At 48.9% G+C, this 5,924-nt stretch overlaps 1 long non-coding RNA gene across 1 annotated transcript in view; it reads left to right on the forward strand.

The window, feature by feature from the left end:
- The window catches only part of LOC106814369, a 13,801-nt gene extending 7,877 nt beyond the window's left edge, over positions 1-5,924 (forward strand). Inside the window, exon 3 of the long non-coding RNA XR_001394596.1 lies at positions 5,472-5,924. This is a non-coding gene — a long non-coding RNA (uncharacterized LOC106814369). The remainder of the gene's footprint in view (positions 1-5,471) is intronic.

The raw sequence follows: 5,924 nt of genomic DNA on the forward strand, positions 1-5,924 counted from the left end.
CAGACGGACACCCGCAACCTTTCGTCGACATCGGCGCCAACCTCTGCCTACCTCGTTCTTGCTAGGCCGGAGATTGCCGAGTAGTGCATTGCTACCGTGTCTATTCTGCTTTCAGAGTTTATGCGAGTTTTCGCAGCTTTCCGTGAAATCTTTTTGCAGTTTGTCTGCTGCGCCGCAGTGTACTCTTTTTAGGCCCTCCTCTGTTTCTCCGCTCGGAGGTAACGTGCGTGCGGCCAGTAATCCGAAATGCTAAAAAGAAAACCTAGAAGAGGTTTATTAAATACGATTCAGGTTTCTCCTCCGTGATTGATTGTATTATGTGATATAATACATCGTTTTTTGCCGTGGCTGCGTGTTCAGTTGCTAGCGTCGGTGCGCAGACACGTCGTCATACACCGCTCGCTCAGCATCTAGGCGCCCGACCACTCGTCTTACACGCTTCTTGCCACAACGCTAAGTGCATATTTGCACGTGTCTGGCCTACCTCAATACCTAGCTTTGAATGCGACTCAATATTGTGCTAACTTGAAAGGGTTTCGATAGGCATATAGCCTTTACAACGCAATCTATCAAAAATTCATGCCGTAATTAACTGTATGTAACACCATGCATGTTTACACATATTTTCCTCACACGTGTTTATTATTATAGTGCATAAACGTTTCCATTTCGTCAGCTATCTGTGCCAGCATTTAGCTGTTTCTTCACTCCTCCTCCGTGTACGCCTCGCCCGTCGCCCAACTCTTCTGCCCACCTATGCCTTCATCCGACACGTATCTATCCCAAAACATTTTCTCTACGATCCTGTCGCGCCCTTCCCGCGCAGCCGACGACAGCCGCAGCTTCCAGGTGGAACTAGTCGATAGCGCCGAGTGAGTTACTCGAAACATCAGGCAAACTAATCGATAACACGGCAGTTTCAAACGTATGCGTCTATTGGGGAAGTAACGACGTTTCCGTTACGACATGCGGCAGTTTGCATCAATTGCCTTCGTATTGTTTCCATTTTTGTTTTTGTAGCTTTATATTGATCGTGTTCCTCTAACCAACTGCGCGATTATATTCACGGAATTTAATTAACGTATTTTAATTATAACGATTGCTTGCTTAATTGTAGTGCCCTATTTTTTCCGGTCGTGCACATCTCTATAGCTGTCGAGTAAATATATCCGGAATGCAATTAACGCACTAATGATAGCGTATTTAAATTACTTTTGGTCCTCGCAGCTGTGCGTCAACCGCTCCGTCTAGTCGATTGACATCATACAGACGGAAGCCTACAGAAGAACATCGCAGAGACAGGTCCCGGTCGAGATGTGCGCATCGCCTTCCGCATTCAAGTTTCCCCGATGCCAACATCGTGCGCCTTCCTGTTGCCAGGACGTTCGCTTGTTCTGTTGGCCTCGATTGCGAGCGACGGTTAAAGTCATCGGCCCTGCCCCGGGGGGTTGCACGATATATTTTAATATTTATTAATAATAATATATATTATATATATATAATATTGTTATTTAGTTATTTTTTATAAAATATATACTATAATAGTAAGTAAATCTAATCTTACTACAACATTATTTGATTTACGTTATTCGTCTCGTTATTTCCAGTGCTCGCCCGGTGAGGAGGAGTCGAGGTGGCGGCCTGGGGGAGCGGGGGAGGAGGCGGAGTGAGGCTTATACGAGCGATGCATTCCTAGCTGCGTGAGTTGGCAGAGATCGCGTTCGATGACCAACGCGTTACCTACAGGAGAAGTAGGCATCGTACCATAATGGCCCTCATCTAGGACATGCGTTCTGATCGTATCGCGCACTCACAGGAGTGCGAAAGGCAGTCAGTGGTCTAGTCGCCTACTTCTGACCTCACATCTTTTACTCCCCTCGCATGTATAGTATTGATATGGTCATATGATATTGACATTGGTATGTATGATATTGATGTGATATGAACGATATGCTATGAATGACATCATGTCATATCATTCGCCACGATACTCTCTCTCACTCTCGTCTCTTACGTTACTATTCGTTAATTCTTCTCGTGCAAACCTGCTACATGACTGAATGCGTTCATAGAGTTTGTGCTGTTGCAGCTGCGCCACGCCAGCAGCGCAATAGCGTCTGCGTACGGCGGCTCGGATTCGGCGCTGCGTCTCGGCCGGTCTTCGTCATCCATCGTCATCGCCGCACTCGTTCGCCGCCGCCATCACGTCATCCGCATACGATGACACGTGGTGTGTAGCGAGGTGGAGCAGAGGAACCGATAGAGAGCATATAGATGTAGAGAGCGTCGGGAGGAGAGCCGTGAGGAGGAGAGTGCCAGAGTGAGAGAGCGAGGAGAACGAGTTCGTCTTACTACGCTACGTGCATGCCATGCTGTAGAATTACGCCACACAACTGCTGACTTAGTTTACCGAACAAACGACGCGTACGTTAGCTTGTACATAATGTTACTACGGTTAGAACATTGATGTGTATCATCGTGTATAGGCGGTGCATTCGTTTATCTAGATCTTGTATATTAACACTGCTGCGTCTGAGTTTCTTTTAACTGTATTGTGCATACCCGGTATGCAATTTCCACGTAGAAAAGAGAACAGTGCAACCGTGTTTGATGATGACGCATTTTCTGACTTGTATTTTACGGAATTAATAATGCACATTGTTATGTAACATGACTGATTTTCGCTCCTTGCCTATAGTTCTTGTCTACGCGTCACTTTGTCTACAGTCAGCTTATCTACGTTTCTGTTAATTAGAGGTTGTTACTGCGCGTATTCGCTCTCTCTCCATGCGCGTCTTCCTATTCTCACTGTGTGAGTCCAGTCCATACAAGACAACTATCAAGAGGCGTTAAAGAAGGCGCTTCTTTTACGCTTTGATAAGTATTTAGTCATGCGGCACATCTACGGGGAACTCTACGCGAATAATAAGACACTATATATCTGTTAAAAATAAAGCGCGCCAGTCCATCTAGACGTTGGTTCGTATCCACGCTTCGTATAGTATGTCTTCTCTGTATAACTACAGCAGGACTACATCCGGTAGTTTAGTTCTACTGAAGATTCTGATATTTATTGCCCTGTATACTGAAGTATGTTGCGCCGACGATATTGCCCTTATACTTACAACCCGTTATAGCGTAGAGGCTCGTGTTACGAATGCGCAAGGCGTAGTACGTGCGAACGAGACCATTGGTCGTCGCGATTCAGAGTCGGTCGTGAGCCTTTCAGTCTGTTCAGAATAGAGGGGAATACTATTCATGAGACAACTTATAGAGAAATCTAATCCAAGCGCTTCGCTCGATTATTATGCAAACGCCCAGTTTAGTCAAGCGTCCCCTGTTTCGCCCAACGGCACTAGTGAACATTATTGCATACTTCTTTTGTTTGGCGCTGTATCGCGCAAGATGATAGTGCTATGCTAAAGCCTCTTCCTCACTCTGTCAGCAACGGCGTGGTTGCGCTACGATGCTTGGAATTCTGTAATCGACTACAGGAGAGGATAACGAGAAGACAAGAAGCTAACGTTCACTAGCTGCTTTATATCATATATCTCCAGATACAATACATAAAGTCTCAGCTGCGCTTATACGAATTAGCAACAGCATTACAGTGCCATATGTAACCGTTTCACGAACTTACACCTTTCTCAACTTACGTTTCGACAGAAGAAGCCCCGAGTAGTCAGCGCTTCCTCTTTGTATACGTGCGCCCTTGGTCTCGCGATCCGCACGTTTCTTCTCCCACGTCACAGATCTCTTTTAGCTCCCAACTCTGACCAACCGACCAACGGACCCTCCCGAATATGGTAGAGTGCGGGTTCCTACCGCTATCTCTCGCTACCTAATAAGGTTGCGGGATGCGTGATACTCGCTTGGCGCGACGCCATGGTCAATTCGGACCATGGTGTCAACACGGCCATCTATCGGTCAGCACCGTTATCCATAGGTCAGCCCATGTGCGGCCGCCTGTCGCACTCCGGAGATTCATGACTGCGATTCCCAGCCTAGCTGGCGCCATCTCGAGTCGCTCTCTTTGATCTTTGTGCCGACCGCTGACTCGCTGCTCCCGTGTCATGCATCACCCCAACACCATTCCCGCATCCGCCATCACCTTCCCCAGCGTTTGGCCTTGCCCGCTTACATTCCTCCCCCCCTACCAGGACGATGCACACATCGTCACGTGACAGACTCCTGTCTGTCGTAAATGGGGAAAAGAAGTTCGCCCGGGGGGACAATCGATTAGTGACGTAGCAGAAGAAGCGCGGCTCGACTATAATGAATAAAAACCGACTGGTAGTCTCGAACGAAAACCGTTGCTACCTTACATCTAGGTGCTTCTAAAAACCGAACCAATATATAACGCGCTACTTGCAAATAAATATGCCGTATAAGTATGAATTCCTTGAAACTACCGCGCAGCGCACTGGTACTGGCACTGGCAACCTTACACAAGGCAATAGCGCCCTCCCGGTAGACAGCGACCGTGCGGTTACAACCGCATTCCGGTTAGTGATCGTATCGTAAACAACATCTATTTATCTATTTATTCTTTACTTGATTTTTTTCCCCCTTTTTATTTTATTATTACATTTTTTTCTCGCAATACTACTTCCTTACAACTTCTACCCCTTCACCAAACAACGAACTAATAACTATTCCGTATGACAATGACGGACTACTCTACCACACATTCTGCCTTAGGGGAGAGGAGGGAAAAGCGTGAGAGGATAGCTCGGAATAGAGGAAGGGATAGCGCGAGAGAGCTGGAAGGGATAAAGTTGGGAAAAGGGCTATGTGGAACGGGGGGGGTTAGCGAGGCAGAATAATAACGTAGATTGGCCGACGCAGCCTGTCGGCGCCGGCGCCGGCCTCGTCGTCGTAGTCGTCGTAGTTGCCTTCGTCTTCGTCGTCATTCGCTCGATATCGTGGCGGTGGCGGCGGGTATGCGGCGCTCGCCATCCCGTTGCCGTATGGTGGTGGGTATGGTGGCGAGCGGGGCGTGTACGCCCTCGACGACGGCGGTGTGGGTGAGGCCGGCGTATACCTAATCGATGATGATGTGGCCGAGGCCGGCGCATGCCTGCTCGACGACGGTGTGGAGCACGATGACTCGTGCCACGGACACCGTCGCGGAGACAGCGCCTGCACCGGGTGGATGCACCGGGTGGATGCAGTCGCAGACTTCGCAGGTGGTCTGCGTGACTGCATCCCACATGACGACCCGCGGTGGCAGTAGTCGCCGGAGTCCCGACCGACTCAACGTGTCCGCTCGCGGGCATCCCCGACCACTCCCCGTGATGGTGACGGGCACCGGTGCGCTCGCACACTGGCGCCCCATCGCACTGGCGCCGGGAGGTGGTGGGCTCGGTCCCTGCCCGCGCCCGAGACCCGAACCCCGACCGAACGCCCGCATCTGGCGGCGGCCTGCCACCTGCTGGCACAGCGGCGTCGTGGTTGGGATCCTGCGCGAGTCACGATGACAACCCGTTGGTGTAGCTAGGTGGAGAGAGGGACAGATAGAGAGATATAGATAGAGAGCGTGGGAGAGAGCGTGAGAGAGAGGCAGAGTGAGAGAGCGAGGGAGAACGAGTTCGTCTTACGACGCTAGTGATGCCATGCTGTAAATACGCCACACAACTGTGACTTAGTTTACCGAAAACAACGACGCGATACGTCTAGCTTGTACATAAATGTAACTACGGTTAGGACATTGATGTGTATCATCGTGTATCGTCGTGTGCATTCGTTTATTCTAGATCTTGATAATAATTAACACTGTGCTCTAGTTTCTTTTAAACCTGTATTGTGTATACCCGGTATGAATTCCACGTAGAAAAGAGAACAGTCAACCGTGTATTGATGGATGACAATTTCTGACGTTGTATTATTACGTGAATAATAAATGACATTGTATGTAAAACATA

Source organism: Priapulus caudatus, unplaced genomic scaffold (assembly GCF_000485595.1).
Source record: "Priapulus caudatus unplaced genomic scaffold, Priapulus_caudatus-5.0.1 Scaffold914, whole genome shotgun sequence".
Classification (NCBI taxonomy): domain Eukaryota; kingdom Metazoa; phylum Priapulida; class Priapulimorpha; order Priapulimorphida; family Priapulidae; genus Priapulus; species Priapulus caudatus.